We start from the raw sequence: 21,074 nt of genomic DNA, 5'->3' as shown, positions 1-21,074 counted from the left end.
ATGGCTGGAGGGGTAGAGGGTGGATGAAATGCTCCTTGGAGATGGAGGGACTGGTGGAGACCATTGTTGCACTCTACACATAGCAGGCTAGCACAGGGGGATGAGCTCGGTCACAGAACCCTTCCAAAGTAAGGGGTAGTGATCCCAGCACTTGTTGATGTCAGAGAATGCAGGAAGTTGTAGTGTTCCCCTACCTCCTGGCTGGAGATGGAAAACACTATAGTAGTGCTTTCTCCCACTCCCAGTCTGAAAACAGCAGAGGCACACAGACTTGCTACTCTCTCATGGCATTACTGAGGCCATCAAGCAGCACACACAAATCAAGACATTTTCCCATTGCCTTTCTGAAACTAGCTAGCATGGTCTGTCCTCTACAACCTCCCACTGCCTTGTTAAAGCAAGCTGGCATGAGCAATCCACACAGGACACAATGCTTGATAAGCAGGCCCTGTGGCCAAGAGGGGCTGGCATTCCACATCAGATAGGCAGTTCTTGGTAGGCCACCACCCCCAGGTCACTTCACTGACAGGTCTTTGCATACTCTCAACAATGGCAGCATATCAAGAATAAACCAAACAGTTTAGACAACCACAAAAATTGAGAGACAACCAAGAGCTAAGGCAAGGTTAAATGAAAAGAATCATCACCACCTAAGGCTACTCCTTCAAGACTGAGAGAAGTAACTGTTTTTGCCTAATACATACAAACAGAGAGAATCACGCAAAATGAGAAAATGGAGAAATATGTTCCAGATGAAATAAGACGACAAAACTCAGAAAATGGCCTTAATAATATGAAGATAAGTAATCTACCTGATAAATAACTCTAAGTAACAGTCATAAAGGTGCTCCCCAAACTCAGAGGAAGAATGCATGAACACAGTGGGAACTACAACAATGAGAGAAATTATAATAAAATACCAAGCAGAAGACACAGAGCTAAGGAGTACAATACCTTAACTGAAAAATACACTGGAGGGGTTCAGCAGCAGAGTGGGTGAAGCAGAAGAATGGAGCAGTGAGCTGACAGATAAAGCAATAGAACTCACCCCACGGCAGAACAACAAAAAGAAAAAAGAATTTTTAAAAAATGACAATAACTTAAGAGACCTCCAGGATAATATCAAGTGGAATAACATTTGTATTAACGGTGTCCCAGAAGAAGAGAGAGAGAAAGGGAAAGAAAACTTATTTGAAAAAAAAGTAATGGCTGAAAACTTCTCTAACCTAGAGAAGGAAACAGACATCCTCACCCAGAATGAATTCCTAAAAGAAGATGAACCAAAACAAAGCCACACCAAGACACATTATAATTAAAATGTCAAAAATTAAAGATAAAGAGATAATCCTAAAATCACCCATAGGAAAAAAAAAATTGGTTCTATACAAGGGAAATCCTATAGGATATCAGCATATTTCTCAACAGAAATTTTACAGGCCAGAAGGGAGTGCCATGACATATTCAAAGTGCTGCAAGGAAAAAAAAATTCCAACCAAGAATACTCTACCCAGAAAGACCATCATTCAGATTTGCAGGAGAGATCAAGAAAATAAGCCAGCCACACAGGAAATATTAAAGGGAATATTAAAGACTTGTTTAAGCTGAAAAGAAATGGCACTAATTAATAACATGAAAACATATGAAGGTAAAAGTCTTACTGGAAAAGGTAAATATATAGTAAAGATAGTGATTAATCACTTATGAGGCTACTAAGAAGGTTAAAAGAAAAAAGTACTAAAATTAACTATAACTATAATAATTAGTTAAAGTATACATAAAATAAAATGATATAAAAATGACATAAAAACAAAATTTGGCAGGGTGTTAAAATGTTAAGTTTTAGAATTCATTCAAATATAAGTTGCTATAAGTTTAAAATAGTCTGTTATAAACATAGGATGATACATGTAAACCTCACAGGAACCACAAAGCAAAGAATTATAGTAAATACACAAAAGAAAATGAGAAAGGAATCTAAACATAAACTAGTGAAAGTCATCAAACCACAGAGAAGAGAGAAAAAGAAGAAAGGAATGGAGAGAAACTACACACACACACACACACACACACACACACACACACACACACGACAGAAAACAATGAACAAAATGACAATAAGCAAACACTTATCAATAATTCTTGTATAATCACTTGGAATGTCCTCAAATTATTCTTTTAGCTTCATCCTCAGGTTTTGGTATTTAATATTTTTATTATAAATCTGTTTTATGTCTCTCTGATAGTTCTTCTTTGAAGTTTTTCTAGACTTGCTTTAAGGACTATTAAATGTCAATTTTTGCAAATGCTACATGTACTCTTGAGAAGATGTATTCTCCAGTTATTGGATACAGGACTCAATATGTATTCATTAAATCAAGTTCTTAACTGTGTTTTCTAATCTTCTCTATCCTTTTTTATGTATTCTTAACCAATCAAATATAAGAGAGGTAGTTTGAAATCTCTCACTCTGGCGGAAGATTTTTGTATTTCTTCTTGAACTTGTGTGGATTTTTGCTTTGTGTATTTTATATCCACTTTATTAGTCCATATACTTAGAATTGTTATGTATTACTAGCAAATTGACTCTTTTAACATTTCGTAATTAACCTCTATAGCCTTAATAATTTGTCTTTTGTTTGACATAAACAAAAGGATGCTGAGATGTTTTGTTTTGTTCTTATTAATGAAGTTTTGGACTTCTGTTTGTTTTGTTTTTTGGTCTGCTTTATTCTTTTCTTTTTAACCTTTAAATGTCCTTAATTTGTAAATGTATTATTTCCAAAACTCATATAAGTGGATTTTGATTCCACCCAATCTGATTAAGCTCTGCCTTTTAATTGATAAGTTTAGTCCTTTATATTCATTGTAATTATGGAAATATTTGGACTTATTCCAACCATTTCAAGCATACTGCCTTGTGCTTTTTGGTTATTCTGAATTCCTCATGCTTTTTTTTCTCTCCTTTTATACATTTAGATTGATTGAGCTTTGTTTTTTTCCTTAGTCAATCTTCTCCCTTTGCTAATTTTAAAATTATAAACTTTATCTTCAATTTTTCAGTGCTCACTCCTTAAATTTTATCATGTAAACTTTACATCAAAAGTTAATCAAATCTCTACCCTCCTACCTGAATGGACAATTTTCCAAAGACATATAAAGGAACAACAGGTACATGGAAAGGTACTCAACATCACTAATCATAGAGGAAATGCCCATTAAAAGTACAATGAGATATCACTTCACAACTATTCAAATGGCTCCCATAAAAAATATAAGAGACAAGTATTGGTAAAGATGTGGAAAGAAGGGAACCAATTTTGCACAGTGTTGGTAGGAAGTAAATTGGTACAGCCACTATGGAAAAGAGTATGGAGATTCCTTTAAAAATTAAAAATAGAACTACTATATGATCCAGTAATCCCACTTCTAGGTATATATTCAAAAGAATTGAAATGACTATCAAAAAGAAATACCTGTATACCCATCTTCATTGCAGGATTATTGATAACATACAAGACACAGAAACAACCTAAGTTGTGGATGAGTAAATGAATAAAGAAAATGTGATATTAGTATGTATACATATAAATTCATTGGACTATTTTTATCCACCAAAAAAAAAAAAAAAAAAAAAAAAAGAATTCTGCCATTTGAATGGGATGGACCTTAAGAGCATTATGCTAAGTGAAATAAGTCAGAAAAAAGAAAAAAACTGTATCATTTCACTTATATTTGGACTCCAAAAGGAGCCAAACTCAGGGTGCCTGGGTGGCTCAGTTGGTTAAGCCTCCAACTTCAGCTCAGGTCCTGATCCTTCATGCCCCATGTCAGGCTCTGTGCTGACAGCTCAGAGCCTGGCGCCTGCTTCAGATTCTGTGTCTCCCTCTCTCTCTGCCCCTCCCCTGGTCATGTTCTGTCTCCCTATGTCTCAAAAATAAATAAACATTAAAAATAAATAAATAAATAAATAAATAAATAAATAAATAAAATAAAAAGATCCAAACTCATAAAAACAGAGTAAATAGTAGTCACCTGGAGCTAGCAAAAAAAAAAAAAAAAAGGGACGTGTTGGTGAAGGGTACAAACTTCCAGTTATATAAGATCCATAAGTTCTGGGGATCTAATACACAGTATGGATTATAGCTAATAATACCGTATTATAAACTTGAAAGTTGCTAAGAGAGTAAATTCTAAATATTCACAGCCCACACACAAAAATTATAATTATGTGAGGAAATGGAAGTGTTAACCAACTTCACCGTGATTATCATTTTGAAAAATATACATATATCGAATAATCACACTTATACTTTAAACTTACACAATGTTGTATGTCTTTATATCTCAGTAAAGTTGGAGGAAAAAAACTCTACCTCCTCCTGAGAAATATAAAAACCTTAACTTCAATCTCCTCCCTCACCAGTTATATGCTATTGTTTTCCATTATTTTAATTTATCCAGTTTTTAAAGCCTCACAAATAAGACATTACTAACATTATTACTTTAAACAGTTAATTATTGGTATTCTTCTGGTATCATTTTCCTTCTTTCTAAAGCATCCTTCAGACATTTAGTGTGAGTTTCCTAAAGCTAAACTTTCTCTATTCTTGTTTGTATAATAAAATGACATTATTTTGTCCATTTTCAGATGTAGTTTTTTTTAAGTTTATTTATTTATTTTGAGAGAGAGAGTGCAAGCAGGGGAGGGACAGAGAGAGATGGACAGAGGAGAGAATCCCAAGCAGGCTCTGCATTGTCGGTGTGTAACCCAACTCAGGACTCAAACTCACGAACCATGAGATCATGACCTGAGTTGAGACCAAGAGTAGGATGCTTAACTGACTGAGCCACCACCAGACATAGTTTTATTGGGATTAGAATTTTAGGTAGTTATTTGTTCCTGTCATTTTGGAGATTTTGATTGTAAGTTTACTGTCCTCTGACTTCCATTGCTGCTGATGAGAATTCTAATGTTAATTTTCTGTATTTTGTAGATGACTTATCTTTTCTTTCTGAAATCCTTTATGATCTTCTAAGATCTTCCTTTTGTGTTTTATATTATAATCTATCAATGAAGTACTATAATAAAACATATCTTATTTACCCTGTTTGTTACTCCTATATTCATGGAAGAATAGCTTTTATCATTCTGGAAAACTTTTAGACACATATTTTCAAGTATTGCCTCCCATCCTCTCTATTATCATTTGAACTTTGATTAGACATATGTTAGAACTTTTCATTTTATCCTCCATGATTACATACCTCTTTTCTATATTTTTTCCTTTCTTTGCTCTGTGTGGGTAGTATATCAGAAACACTCCTCCAGTTAATGAATTCCGTTAGTTTGTATATAACATGCTAGAAATACACACTGAGCTCTAATTTCAATTATTCTCTTCTTTATTTCTAGGTTCTATTTGCTACTTTTCAAATCTTTCTAGTCGTTGTTGATTGCCTTTTTTTTTCTTAACTCATTTTTGGGATTCCATTTTTTTTATTTCCTCAAAAATTTCATATTTTATTTTCTGTCTTTGAGCAATCTAATAGCTAAAGTAATTGGGGTCTAAATCTGTTGTTTACTTCCACTAATTCTTATTAGCTATGGCTTGCTGTCTGGAGTGCTTGTAATTTTAATTTTGAGCTTATATTTACACCATGGGAATTCAGAGGGGCTTGCAGGGGAAAGTTGTTCTCCAGGAATGACTTATGGGTACTTTTCCAAGGTGCTGGGAGGCCCTCAGATGAACACATGCCAGTGTCCATGACATCTCCACTCACTCTTAGATCCTACTGTCACTTTAAGTTGAAAACACAGTTGCAATTCAGGAACTAAAATACTCCATCGCTGACAATTATCAAAACCCTTTCATTTAATGTCAGATCTCGTCTCCTCTAGCTACCTGAGAAGGAAAGCTGGATCTGAGTATTGTCCCTCTTCTCCTCCACCCCCACCCAAGGCATCCTCCTCTTGCGCAGTTTGCCAACTTCAGTCTTTGATCTCCCTGGATTAGGACCAAGGGGGAGGGATTAGAGAAAAGGAATCATGCAGCATCAGAGCCATTTTTGTGCTGGATGTGTGGCTGGCTGCTTCTTTCTCTCATAGGCACTTTCGTGGGCGCTTGAAAGATTCTCCCATTGGATTTTTCCAATAACAACTCCCAGCACATGGATCTTTCTTCCCAAGTCAACTGGCTGCTTCCCCTCAGCCCTGGGTCCTCTGGCAAGTTTGCCTTGCACAGACTCTCACAGTTGGAGTCCTTTATTTCCTCCACCCAACCCTCTGAAGCAGACCTTAAAATGGCTGCCAGTCAGCTCTTCCTCCCACACAGACCGCATCTCAGCCATGAAGGAGCATCTTATGACCCTCCAGGGAATCAGGGTGACTTTCCCCATGCAGCAGCTCCCCTTTGCTCCACCCTTCCAGCCAGTGTCTCTGTGTCTCCCAGTTCTTGCTGTAAATATGGGTTGAACCAAAACACTGTTGCACTGCAATAGGCTATCTTTCTCCAGAAAGGCTTTGCTTGGCGTGTGGCAGAAGATAAAATACATGAAAGCAATCTGCCTGCATCCTGGCAAGAACTGGGCCCTTTTGAACCCATGTTGGATGTTCTGTGAAGGCTGCCCGCTGGCTGTTTGCCCTTACTCCCGTGGCTTAATCTTTGGGGTCTCAACTGACAGTCCAAAGTGTTTACAAGACTCCTCCTCTTTGGTGGTCTGAACTGAAAGTTATGTCCACCCAACCCCAGGAGCATACCAGCATCTTTGCTCAGCTTTTAAGCCTCTTAGCAGCTGCTTTTGTTTGGTTTCTTGGCCTTTCATTTTTTCACATGCACAGCTTGGAAATCAGGAAATGCCTTGAAGAGAAATTGCCTGCAGACTCAACTCTCTTTGGTTCCCTTTACTCTGTGTTCATGGCCCATCAAGTCCTGGCAACCTTATACTCTAAACTCCATTTTTTTTTTTTTTTTTTTTTTTTGTCTGTGGCAAGCTATGAGCTGCCACTTTCTGTCTGGGTTCTGTACCCACGACAGGACCTGAATCAGCAAATGCTCCAAGGGGACAAAACAACTGTAAAGAAAGGATTCACTCACTTCAATGCATTTGTCTCTTGTCTAGCATCTTGATCCTTTGAATCCTGGCAACCTTGATTGCTCCTTGATGCTTTCAGACTATTTTACATTTATCTTATTCTGCTTTCAGTCTTCAGCATGAGGATTATTCTGATACAAACTACTCCTTCATAGATAGAAATGGAAATCCCCTTCAAGATTTTTTCCCCAGGAAATGGACCTGGGGGTGTATTTTCTTATTTAATAAAAATGTCTTTCAGTTGGCTTTAAATGTGGAAGAAATTTGACACAGAGCAAAATTCTTGGTTCACAAACACCTTTTCCTCAAAATTCTGTGGATGTTGGTCCATCCTCCTTTTGCATTTAATGTTTCAGAGGAAAACTCTTATGTGAGATGGATTTTTGTTTCGTTGTAACAGGTGTTAAAATTAATTAAATTAATATTTTGGGCAAGACACCAAAAAGAATGATATCTACAAAGCAATGTCTACATAGTTTTTCTGAGTAGGTGGTTGAGAAGGGATTTCACAATTTGAACCCTCTCCACAACCAGAGCACAGGAGGATGGGTAGTTGGGATGATTTGTGACGACGAAGGAAGACCTTCCCTGACACTTTGGAATGCTATGAGTCTCAAACTCTCACTGGTTGTCTCACCTCAAGTGTTTGGGGGGGGGGGGGGCGGTGCTCAGTGGACCACTCAGAAACCTTGAGATGCTCCTAACCTCAAGGAGACCCTTTTCACAGAGCCTTCTAGTAATGCTCATATATATTAACCATGTGTAAAAATTAATAAATATCATATGGTCTCAACTAAACTAAACATGCACAGAAAAAAATATTTTAAGGAATCACAACAAAAGAATTACAATGTACTTGGGATCTGGGTGATTTTTAATTTTGTCTTTATATGGTCCCTTATTTTCCAAAAATTTACAAAGATATGTATTACTTTATATAATCAGAAAGTGGTTTATTAGTACTTAAGTGTAAAAATTTTAATATACACTATGTATGTTATATACATATGTATTGTTAAACATACAACTAGGCAAAAAACTTGAATAAACCTCCCCACCACCACCATCACAAAACAAAACAAAAAGCAGTGTTTTTCTCTGGGTAGTGATTTTCCTCTATCTGTATTTTCAAACTGTTATATAATCAGGGGAGGCGGGGCTTTAAGAAAATACCAGTTTCAGAGGCATGAAAGGCCCATCTGTGCCTCGGGTAGTCTGACTGGTGTTCTCTCCCACCCCACACCCAAAATTGGACCCAGTCAGTCCTAGTCCTGTCTCTTTACTTGGCCCCGTGCTGGGCTCCTTTCCCTTCCCTTCACAACCTCTCCTAGTCCCTCCCCCTCCCTCCTCTGGACCCTGTGCTGTTCATGGTCAGTCCTACTTAACAGGCCCTTGGTACATATCCTCCAACGTTTCATTCAACGGTTTCACCTTTATTTTGTAAGTCCTATTTCCCCCCGTTCGGGAATCTCTCCCCGGAGGGCAGCCACAGGTGACTTTTCTGGGCCGAGCTCAGGTGGGGCTCTCCACTGAAGCGATTAAATTGAACAGGTGCCTCTATTCAGCCTTTTACTGCTTGCACCACGCCCCATTCCTTGGAATCCCCAGCCCCAGCTTTCTTTGGAAAATCAAACAAGGCCAAAAGGGACAGAGAAGCGCACGGGTGTGACCAACACTGGCCCTCCCCCAGGTCAGTAATTAGTGAGGTCGGGGGAGGGGCTGACCGCGCACAGTCGGTCCTTAATGGCTCCTGCCCCAGAGACTGCCTTCAGATCGACAGCGGAGTGAATCGCCATGAAAAATTCATCAGCCTTTGCAGGTCCGCGGCCCAGATCCGGGCGGAGCACACGATCCCGGCAGGAGCAAGGGCCATTAAAGCAGTCGCCGCCGCAGAGGGGAGGCCGAGCACTGCGCTCGCAGGTAGAAAAGGGCGCACGCCGGGAGGGAACCCTGAGCCCGCAGATGGACGCGCAGGGGCCGCGGAGCCGGCTCAGGCCTCCTGAGAGCCGGAGGGCCCAGCTCAGGCCGCAGCCTGCAGGGCCGCCGCGCCCACCTGCCCAGAAGCGCACACGCCTCCTGGGAGGAGCAGGCGACTTGGCCCGCGGGGCCAAGAGCCTTGGTAATTCTCCAAAATACCAACGGGAAGCACGTCCTAGGCTCCCCGGACCCCTCGAATGTATGTATGATTAGGCCCGCCCGGGGAGACTGAGCCTCCCAACAGGGACCTCCTCCCTTGCCACAAGCTCCCGAGGCCACCGCGCATTGCCCCTCGGGGTGCAGGGTGGCCGGACCCCAGATGTGCTTCAGACCAGGAGCTGGGGCGGTGACGGAGGGTGGCGGTCCAGATTTGGAGAAATGCAACAGTGCCGCAGGTTTCTGGAGGCCTCTGCAGCTCCTGCCATCTGGGCACTGCGCAGACAGACGCTGCGTGGGTCCCCGGAGCTCGCCACCTCCGCGTAGCGCTGCCAGCCACGCCGCTGCAGCTTCAGGAAAGCTCCACGTCGGGGACTGCGGGGAGGAACGCCGGCCCAGGCTCGCCTGCTCCCCAAAGTCTTTGCATTTTGAAGTCATTTTCCTAAAATCAAACTTTAAATAACCACGATGACTTGCCTACGGGCCACGGAATACCAAGAGGGGCTATACTCCGACCTCTCTGTGATGCACAGCATTTTTCTGCTGTTTTGCTTTTGAATCAAATGTGGTGATTAGGAAGTTTTAGATTCAGGTCAGGTTTTCCCTGGACCTCCAGGCTTGGGAATGCGCTAGATTTTAGAGCAACAGCGCCATCTGGTGGTTGTGGTCAACAGGTGCGGGCCTTGTGTGGGGAGATGGGGAGAGTGATGTAATGGTCCACATTTGTCCGTTGGAGAGGCCTCTGCAGCAGGCCCTGCGCTGCCAGGCGTTTTATACTTCAGTTTTTCTTGTAAATGAGCCAAGGGGTCTCTCCACAGGGCCAGTGTTATATGTTGTAACTGAAATTTCCCTCCTTGGCTGTAATCTCTTCTAGAACTATCAGATTTGAAACTGACGGGGACATGGAGATTAAAATCCAACTTCCAGGATTCACAGCCATGAAGCGGGGTGCTCGTGACCTCTCCCATGTCCAGCCAAGCCAGGATATGAAGCCATGCCTCCTGATTCCATACCGGGGAAATGTTTCACTTTCCTATGCTCTTGACCACAACCAGCTCATCATCCCTTGGGCTTGAAGAACAGACCCCTCACTCCCTGAAAAAACTGGGGTACACGATTCCATCTAGGGTCTCCCACAGTGCCTCATCCTCCCCGGCTCCCTTTCTGTCTCATACTCTGACCCCTCCCCCGTTCCTCCCCTCTTTACCCCTCACCCTAATCTTGGCTGACATCCCGAGCTGCGTGTTCTTTTCCAGCACCTCATCGAGCCAAGACTAACGGGAGGTCACCACGCTGGGGACCCGGCCAGCAGCAAATTGCACCTATTGGACTTTAGAGGAGCCCTCACTAGCACTCAGTGCTTTCAACGTTTGTTGACTCCTGCATTGCAGATATTCCAAATGTTTCCTTCCTGTCTTCAGCTCTTGCCCTTACAATACCTCACAGTTTGCAAGACAAATTCTTCTTTCCGGAGATGAAGTTTGCCTCATGTGAGTGTCCCCAATGTTGCCTCTTTCTCACTTAAAATGTTTGCATCATCTCCTACCTTGTCATTCTCACTTACCTCAGGGGATAAAAGTCCTTAGTCTTTTCCAAACCAAATGCATCTACTTTTACTGCTACTATAAAATATTGAGCCCAAACAAAACAGAAAGAAGGAGGAGCTTAGAGAAAATACAATAAACAAAAGGAAACTTCAAGAAAATACCAATAATACTCTCAGGAGAATGAGAAATAAGTGTATACTACATACCTGAAGAGAAGATACCACGAAGAAAGGAATATTCAGAAGTTTGAAAGGACTTCTTGGAGATTAAAAAATATGTATATGATATCAATGATGAAAGGTTCAAAGGCAGAGTTAGAATAGAAAGTTTAGAATAGGGAAGCCCCCAGAAAGTCAAACACAAAGACAAAAAGATTAAAATTGTTTTAAAATAGAAAGAAAACCGCAAGATCTGTCGAAAAGACAGAGCAGCAATGTAATTTGAGGGGCTTGGTGCTAAAGGATAACATGAGGTCTCTTGTTTACAAATCGTTAAGAATTTCAAGATGGTGATAGTAAAGCGTCAACCCAAGCAAAGGGCTGGGGCACTGGGCACTGCTGTCTGGTCCTTGCTCATTCCTCACAGTTCAGGGATCTCAGCAACCCACAGTGTGAGGAATCCTCCTGGTCGGAGTTTTGAGGCACAAGATCACTGCATTTCAGACTGTTTTGGGGTTGATGGGAGGTGAGGGTGCCATATCAGCTCTATGGATGTGAAATTGCACAGTCTAGTACAGGTGCCTTACCCACACATAGATATTGAGATTCAGGTGTGGCTAGTCTGCTGGAGATGTGCTCTAAGTGCAAAAAAACCCCACTGGATTTCAAAGATTTATAGGAAAGAAAAAAAGGAATGTCAAATATCTCGTTAATATTACATGTGGAAGTGTTAATGTTTTGGGTATGTTGGGTTAAATAAAATATATCATTAATTTCACTTGATTCTTTTTATTTTTAAAAAACGTGTCTGCTAGAAAAAAATTTTAATATGTCTTATGCTGTATTTCTGTTGGATAGTACTGGTCTAAAGAGGCTTATTACCAAAGCACACTCACAAACCTAGTTACTTGTGTGTTTTATTTCCTGCTCTCTTATGCTCTTACAGTCATGGCTATATCCATCAGCTTCTAAAGAAAACAGAGGGGTACTTGGGTGGCTCAGTTGGTTAAGTGAACGACTTCAGCTCAGATCATGATCTCACAGCTCATGGGTTCAAGCCCCATATCAGGCTCTGTGCTGACAGTTCAGAGCCTGGAGTCTCCTTCAGATTCTGTTTCTCTGGCTCACTGTGCCTCTCCCCCACTTGTGCTCTCTCTCTTGCTCAAAAACAAGTAAATATTAAAAAAAAAATTTAGGGGCGCCTGGGTGGCTCAGTCAGTTAAGCATCCGACTTCGGCTCAGGTCATGATCTCGCGGTCCATGAGTTCAAGCCCCACGTCGGGCTCTGTGCTGACAGCTCAGAGCCTGGAGCCTGTTTCAGATTCTGTGTTTCCCTCTCTCTCTGACCATCCCCCGTTCATGCTCTGTCTCTCTCTGTCTCAAAAATAAATAAAACGTTAAAAAGTTTTTTTAAAAATTTAAAGAAGAAAACAGAAACAACTGTAGGTATTTCAAAATGAAGGAGATTTAATATGGGGAATTAGGTTACCAAATTGTTATAAAGACTGGAAGAGCAAAAGAGGAAAGTGGTTTTTCCAGAAATCCAGGACTGCAGAAGGCTGCTACCACCCTCTGTAGGAGCCAGTGTGCATGTAGCCCACACCCCTCACCCTATGCTGTTGTGGGCAGCTCCACAAGCTGCTGGCTACTCCCAACAGGAACCTACTCATCTATAGCTGCTGGTAGTAGTATTGGAACTGTTGGCAGTATCGGAGGAGCCAACAGTCATCCTCTGCTGTCACTGAGTTGGAATCTCTGACACTGTTGCCGAGAGAGGGCCTGCCATAAACATAATGACTTCTAGCTTTTCACACCTTCTAATTTCTGTGAATGGCTCCAGTTGGCGGACTTTAGTAGAATTCAGCTAGCAAAGGAGTTGGAAAAATGTAGTTTGTAAGCTCCCAGCCCTGGAGGTAAGAAAGAGAGGATAGTAGGATGAGGCACAGAGATCTTCTGTAGGTTCTCTTCTAGAAAATGAATCCGGTAAAGGTTGTTGAAGGGATGAAAGGGAAGTCTTTGGTTGAATGGGAATGAATTATTGATAGTGAAACAGAAAACCAGAGGGGCAAAAATAATTAAAAGTAAGTCAATTACAAACTCCGGGAAAAAATAAAGTTGGACATTAAAAGAAATATTAGACCGTACTACTTGGTTCGGTTATAAACAGTGTTTCTGTGGTCATAATAATACAAATTCTGATAATTTACTAAGCACTATTTATAATTTTATTGGGATGTAGGGGCAAGCAAGACAGTACATGTGAAAAAAGTAGGTGACTTTGAGCTCCCAGTCTTCATCTCCAATGATAGTAATTTAATGCATACATTCAAACCTAGGGGAGACAATCAAGAAATAGAAGTATAAGTTGGCTGTTTATATGTTTGAAAATATATCCTCAAAAAAAACCACAACTGAACAGTTAAAATAGGGAGTAGGAATCTGAATGGGGGATATGGGGCAATAAGCCTTCCAGATATATAGATAGCTAGATAGCTAGCTAGATAGATAGATGATAGATAGATAGATAGATAGATAGATAGATATAGATAGATGATAGAGATAGAGATAGAGATAGAGATAGATATATATGTATATATATTCCTTTGAAAGAGATAAAATTCAATAAGAAGTTTTTAATTTCATAAATAAGAAAACCCTCTGCACCATAAAAAAAAAACACTCCCACTTCTCATAGAGCATTTATTGTGGACACAAAGAATGATGAAAAGAAAATGTCATTACTGTCAGAGTAAGGCCATGCTTGACAGCACTGAGTGTCATGATTTATTTAGGGAACAAAAAGTTGATCAAGCAAGAATTAATTATTATCTTTAGCCAGTATTCTTTACCATAACTCCACATAAGTTTTGTTATTCTTTGGGGGAGCAATTGTGGTTACAAGTACAGTAGATCCTTAAGCAACATGGGTTTGAATTGTGTTGATCCACTTATAAACATGCATATTTTTCAATAAATACAATACTGTACATGTATTTTCTCCTCATGATTTTCTTAATAACAGTTTCTTTAGCTTACTTCATTGAAAGACTACAGTATGTAATACATATTACATACAACATATGTGTTTATTGACTGTTTATGTTATTGGCAAGGCTTCTGGTCAACACCAGTGTATCAGTAGTTAAATTTGGGAAAAGTAAAATGTTATACACAGATTTTCAACTATGCAAGGGGTCAGATTGCCTTACCCCCACATTGCTCAAGGGCCAGCTGTACTATTTTGAAAGGATATATGGAGCATATTGTTCTAGTCTTCAGCCAAGCCAAGATTATTAGATAACTTTGACATCTGTGTCAGTTCTTTGAAGCAAAATTGTATCTGGAGAGAGATATTTACTTGCACCAAATATCCACATTCTTATTATTAGGTAGAGCCATGTGACATGTTAGCCAATAGGCTATGAATGGAATTGATTTGTGTCCCTTCTGAGTCAAAGCACTTAGAAGCCAGTGCTTAACATTCCAGCCCTCTCTTCCTTAGCTTTGGTGATTGTTGGGAAAAGCATTACAAGATGGTGGCAGCATCTTGAGTTACTGAGTCACGACGTAGAGGATGGTTGCTCTAAGAGTCACACATCATTCAGTGGAAGTTGTGTGGTTGAAAAGTAAACCCTTACCGTTTTAAACCTCTGAGATTTTTGGCATATGTGTTAATGAGACATAACCCAACCTATCCTGACACCATGTTCTCTTGTATTGTCTTACTCACTATATAATTTTAAAATGTGCTATTTATAGACATCACTTACTAATCCATCATCATAAATCCATCACAAGATGTATTCAAACCATACATCTAATAGGAGCAATGGACTTATGCTGACTCTCATACACTCCCTTACACAAGGTTTCTAAGATGACTTTCTTTATAGCGATTGTTGGAAAAGGGAAGCACACCAGGTGGGCACATAACAGACCTTTTCTCTGTGTGAAGTTAACTCACCTTTGAGGGAACTGAAGTCACAACTGAAGGGCCATCATGTTCTAGCTAACTGAGGACTCACTAAGAAAACAGAACAAAAGGGGTTAGACTGTAGACTGAGTCAAATGTTTCAATCAATCAGTCAATAACACTAATTCAAAGCCTGCTGAGTTAACTGTGTTGAACCAAGTATAACATGAGACTAAAAATTAATGGGAGACATATTTATTTCCCCAACACAGGAAAGAAAAAACACCATGGGAAAGCAATGTTAAACATTTATATAAAATGGCATCTCAACAAATGCACAATAATATACTTCAAATTGCATGCTCGTGCTGTGGCCAAGGAATAAGGAGATGGGAGAAATCAATCAGTGGAGGATGGTGTTTCCAGCTGGGCTTCATAGGAAACAAAGACAAGGATTAGTAGAAAAGTGAAAAGACTATACACTAGATGAAAATATTGGCACATGAGGAAGTGTAGGAAAGAGCAAGGAATGTGCAGAAGACAAGAAGATCAGTGTGGACAGAGGGAGCGTTCCCCTAAGGGGATAAGAAAATGATACGTGGTAAGGAGACATTAGTGAGGGACTTTGAAAGCCAGTGGTGTAGAGCATTAAAAATAATTGTTTGGGGGCTTTATATTAAATGATCTGGAAAAGAGAAACACTATAGACTGAGGAGAGAAGACCTGTTAGAATTTAATGCAATGAGTCAACTATGAAATTATGAATTAATGGTTTGGGGTTTTTGGAAAGAATAGAAAAAATCCCCCCCCCAAAAAAAACTCAGAAGGATTTGAAGATTAGATGTGAAAGTTAGAGAAACAGGGGCAATATGACTAATCCAAGGTTTCAGGTTTGGGGAAACGGAAGGGTGTCTGCTTTGGGGCAAATAAGGAGCCTCCAAATTCTACACTAGTATTTTCGTATAATCTCAGGGAGAAAAATTAGATCCAAGGGATAGATGGAGAAGAGCAGGTGGGGAGGAAGTGGACCCCAATCTGTTAGCTTTTTGGGGTCAATGATCATGTTTTCTTAGGATCTTCTTTATGTATTTATTACAAAGGCCAGCACCTGGAACCAAATAAAGACTAGCTATTGAGTGAAAGAATAGATAGGTTTAAAATGATTTAGCTTATCTGTATACCAGACATGTCAGCATGATCTCTAACCTTTCACTACACACTGCAGTGTTGAGGTCTCTATTCAGGAGTTACCAAAGGATTTCTTATGAGAAACTAACTCTCAGTGGGAAATAAGCCAGGTTTACCAAGACTGAGCTCATAACAAAACCTGAGTCATTAAAGGGAAGTTATGATTCAGGGTAGATGGTTAAATTGTTTCTGTACAATTAACTGAGCACAACTCTGAATCCTCCTCAACTTTGAGTTGAGTAGTTTGAGTAGTTGATAAATAAACTCTTACTGTTTCAAACCCATGAGATTTTTGGCAAATGTGTTATTGAAACATAACCCAACTCATCCTGACACGATGTTCTCTTGTATTGTTTCACTTACTATATAATTTTGATATGTGCTATTTATAAGAAATCACTTACTAGGGGCCTGGGTGCCTCGGTTAAGTTCTGACTCCTGATTTTTGTTCAAGTTATGATCTGATAGTTTGTGAGATCGAGCCCTGCATCAGGCCCTGCAATGACAGTGCAAAGCCTGCTTGAGATTTTCTCTCTCTTTCTCTCTCTGCCCCTCCCCTACTCATGAGGGCATGCACACTCTCTCTCTTCCAATATAAATAAACATTAAAAAAATCACTTATTAATCTACCATCATAAATCCATCACCAGACATATAGACTGAAAGGGGCTGTAAGAATGAAAGGGCTGCTTCCCCCCCGCCACAATAGAGCATAAGTACAGCTGTGTGTCCTGGGTTGGCTATCATGAAAGCATGAGAAACTACAGTACCTAGAAGGGCAGTGATGAGTGAAAACATGCTGGTCACTTGGGAGAGCAACATGGAAACCGTGGGAGGATTCATAAGTTCATCTTAAAATTCTCCTGACACCTCCCAGAAGTACTTGAAGAAGTGGGAGATATTGCAGGGAACAGAGGCGCAAGTATCAGTAAACTGAGGCCATATTGACAAAGTCTGGACATAATCAGAGCCTTTGGCCAAAGTTCTTGAGACTGTAAAGGTGTGCAGTGGAAACACTTGAAGGTACATTCCAGACAAGAGGGGCCCCTTCTGACCTGGAAAAGGAGAAGGGACAATCAATAACCACGCGAAGCTTCTGATCGATAAAATGTACCCCGTATGTTACACACCAATCTCTTGCCATAATGAAAGGAAATGTATGAAGAATTGGAAAACAATGGACTGCACCACACAGAAACCATTGTACAGACTTTTACTCCACTCCAGTGTTAACATCGCAACATGCCTTGCCCTTTTCTACCTGTGTCTGCCCACCATCCAGTCTCTGCATCTTCTTTACCAATAGAGCTTCTGGGTGATAGTGTGCACAGCTAGTGCTTCCAGCTTGTGTGGGTGGGTAAGACCACATGAACACATTTCTGGGAGGATGCAGAGGTCTCTGGGTAATGTTTCCTTAGCAGCTTCATGAAAGGGGGCAGACTCCACTGGGACGCGCCTCTGCACTGCACCCTTTCTTGCACTGAATGTAGGTACCCAAGCTGAGCTGGAGTTGCCCACCTTGAGACTAATTATATAAGAAAATTAATACTCCAATCAGATTAAGCCACGTGCTGGGTTTCTGCCACACACGGCCAACACCACAGTTCCTAACTGATCACTGCCTTTGCCTCTTTGCTCAAGCGGTTACTCTCTGTACTGCTCTATTTCTTCTTCCTAACTGATGACTCCTTTATATCCCTCCACAAACCCACCTCCCTCCCTGGCCTTCTGTGAAGGAATGATCCCTACCTCATCTCCCTGTGTACCTGTTTGCTGGTTATGGCATATGTGGAGCATTTCCACTTCCCTGTATTTCTAGTTAACTTTTCTTGTGTATGTGATGCATCTTCCCAACTGCATTATAACATTTTGATGACAGAGATTATGTCTTACCCATCGTTTCTTCAGGATATTTTTGGACTTCCACTTTTTGGATTTTTTTTAGACTTTTTTTTTGAACTTTGCACTTAGTAGAACTTGGTTCCTACTGAGTGTTTCCCTTTTTATGAAATTCTGGGTTAGAAAGGCAACTTTATCCTTGTTTAAGCAGTGTGGAGGGTGAGGGCAGGAGTGGGAAGCTTGTTTAAAATCTTGTAAAAATGTAATCCCAGAGGACTTTTGCATTATAGTTCATGGGCTATTTGGTCTCAACTTTAATTTATAGTACACTAATTATGATTCATTCAGCATAATAATGCCAGACACTGGCCCACACACACAGCACTAGACAGCACTACTACCAAAGCTGCTCAAAACACCATCTCGGGGGGTGGGGGGGTTCCTTTATTTGAGCACTTCTAACTATTTCTGAGGAAGTGTTAAGTGACTCATCCGCTGCCTTCCAACACCTCCACCTCTCCATCCTGTGCCAGATCCATCTGGCTTCCTATGGTCAAAATAGCATCCTGGGATGAATGCACCAAAATGGGTGGATAGACAGAATGGTGAAGGCTCTTCAGAGGCACTTGGGTGACTTCCTGGAACAGAATCTTTTGTTTGACACAGTGTCCTAAAATTTCCCTATTGCCCCCGCCATGTCCTTTCCACTTCCTTATTTTCCAGTAACAGTAAACTCTATCCAATGTCCACTAAATGTATTGGTCAAGAACTTCTGTCTCTTCAGATGTTCCTCTCTGAGGTTGAATGGATTGCCACATTGCAGCTTGGTGAAGGTATTAGATACCTCCGCTTGCCTAGGCTACAACACAATTTCATCAATTCTAATTTCCACATGTTGCCTGATTGAGGAAAATTATACTAGAGCCCAGGGTCTGAAAGTGCCAGCCCTGACATGCCACAGCAGCTCCCACTGACCCAGATGCAGAACAGAGCAAGCTCCTGCCTCACAACATCAGCTAAGCCAAGCCAGCCAAACATGCCTCTTGGTTCACCCTGGTTGCCCCACACTACTACATTAAATTTGGACTCAAGTAGGGCCTCCATTAAAAAAAGTCTCTAAATCATTCATTATGTGGCCCTCCAGATATTGGAGTTGCTGCGCTTCCAGGAGCCTTGTGAGAAACTGCAGACCAGCCAGATAGCCACTAGGGGGTTCCCGACTAGCATTTGCCAGAGCCAGAGGGCTTGGTCCCTTAGAGTTTTCTGGTATATTAGGCATGATTTATCAAACTGCTATTCTCTTCTTCCATTAAGATTTAGAAAGCAATAATAATGTGCAGATGCCAAGTGGAGAGGAACTTCAATTGTTTTACTTTCATTTGCTTTTGGAAAAAAAAACCTGAATTTAACTTTGGCCAGCAGTATTAAGCAAGAAAGCCACCAGAATGGCCCTCTAATTGTAGAAGTGTAGGGTACAGGAAATTCTCTGTCTTTGAAGACACAGGGATCTTGTTAGAGCTACCCAAACACAATATTTTAGTAGGGAAGGCTATGTATGTATTCTTTTTTTTTAATTGAAATTTTTATTGAGATGATTGTAGATTCACATGCAGTTGTGACTTCATGTGTGTTAAAAGACTTAATGCATGTTTTACTCAGTTTCCCCCCATGACAACATTTTTCAAAACTGTAGTATAATACAACAACCAGTATACTGACATTGATAGAACCCACTGATTTTATTTACATTTCTCCAATTTTACTTGCACTCCTGTGAGTGTGTGTGAATGTGCATGTCAGTGGGATAGCATGTGTTTAATTCCATGCAATTTATCACCTGTAGGTTCATCCATCCACCACCCCAGTCAAGACACTGAGCATTTCCACCACCTCGAAGTTCCCTATTGTTGCCCTTTTATGACCACACCCACATCTCTCCAAGCCCCTGACAACCACTAATCTGCCTCTATTTCTAAAAATTTGTCATTTCAAAAATATTATATGAATGGAATAATACAGTTTGTGATTTTTCAGGATGGATTTTCTTTTTTACCCAGAATAATTCCCTTGGAGATTCATCCAAGCCAGAGTTTGTAAGTACTCCAGGAAGCTTAACCATTCACCTGTTGAAGTGCATCTGGGCTGATCCAAGATTTGGCTGTTAAGTAAAACTGCTATGAACATTAGTGTTTTTAGCAGAGCATGCTAGCTAATGGTATTGAACATTCTTACTTTTTAAATGCATATCTTCTGCATATCCTTTTCAGTGAAATATCTCTTCATGTCCTAGGACTAATTGGATTGTTCTTTTTCTTACTGTCAGGTTTTGAGAGTTCTTTGTATATATTCTAGATACTAATCATTTACCAGATATGTTGTTTGCAAATATTTTCTCTCCATCTGTAGTTTGTATTTTCATCCTCTTTATAGAAAATTTTCCATAACAAAAGGTTATTAAGCTCCATAAGGCCCAATTTATCAATATGTCCATGATTTATCAATATGTTCATGATTTGGGCTTTTGACCTCAAGGCTAAAAATTATTTGCCTAGCCCTAGATCCTGAACATGTTATCCAATTTTCTCTACAGGTTTTATCTTTTTTTACCTTTATTTTTTTAATGTTTATTTATTTTGAGAGAGAGTGAACAAACGCACATGGGAGGGGCAGAGGGAGAGGAAGGCAGAGGACTGGAAGCAGGCTCTGCACTTACAGTGACTCAGAGCTTGAACTTTGGTCTGAGCCAAAGTCTGACACTTAACTAACTGAGCCACCTGGTGCCCCGTGGTTATTTTTACCTTTAAATCCATGATCCATTTTGGTTATTTTTTATGATATCAGATTTAGGTCAGTCTGTGTGTGTATTCCTGACTATTGATGTCCGTTTGTTCAATACCACTTGTTGGAAAGCTATCCTTCCTCCATCGAATGGCCATTGTACCTTTTCTAAGACCACTCGGGAGTATTTCTGTGGGTCTGTTTCCAGGCTCTGTACTCTTTTCCTTTGATCTATATGTTTAACTCCCACCCATTCCTCACAAGTCTTGATTAGCATAGCTAGAGAGTAGGACTTACTATCAGAAAGATTGATTCCCGCCTCCCCTCTCTATTCTTTGTCAGGATTGTTTTACCTAGTTTTCTAAGGTCTGTGCCTTTCCATATAAATTTTAGAGTAAACTTCTTTATTTCTATAAAAAATTACAT

Source organism: Panthera onca, chromosome B2 (assembly GCF_046562875.1).
Source record: "Panthera onca isolate mPanOnc1 chromosome B2, mPanOnc1 haplotype 2, whole genome shotgun sequence".
In the NCBI taxonomy this organism is placed as follows: domain Eukaryota; kingdom Metazoa; phylum Chordata; class Mammalia; order Carnivora; family Felidae; genus Panthera; species Panthera onca.
Note: the sequence above shows the minus strand (reverse complement) of the source record.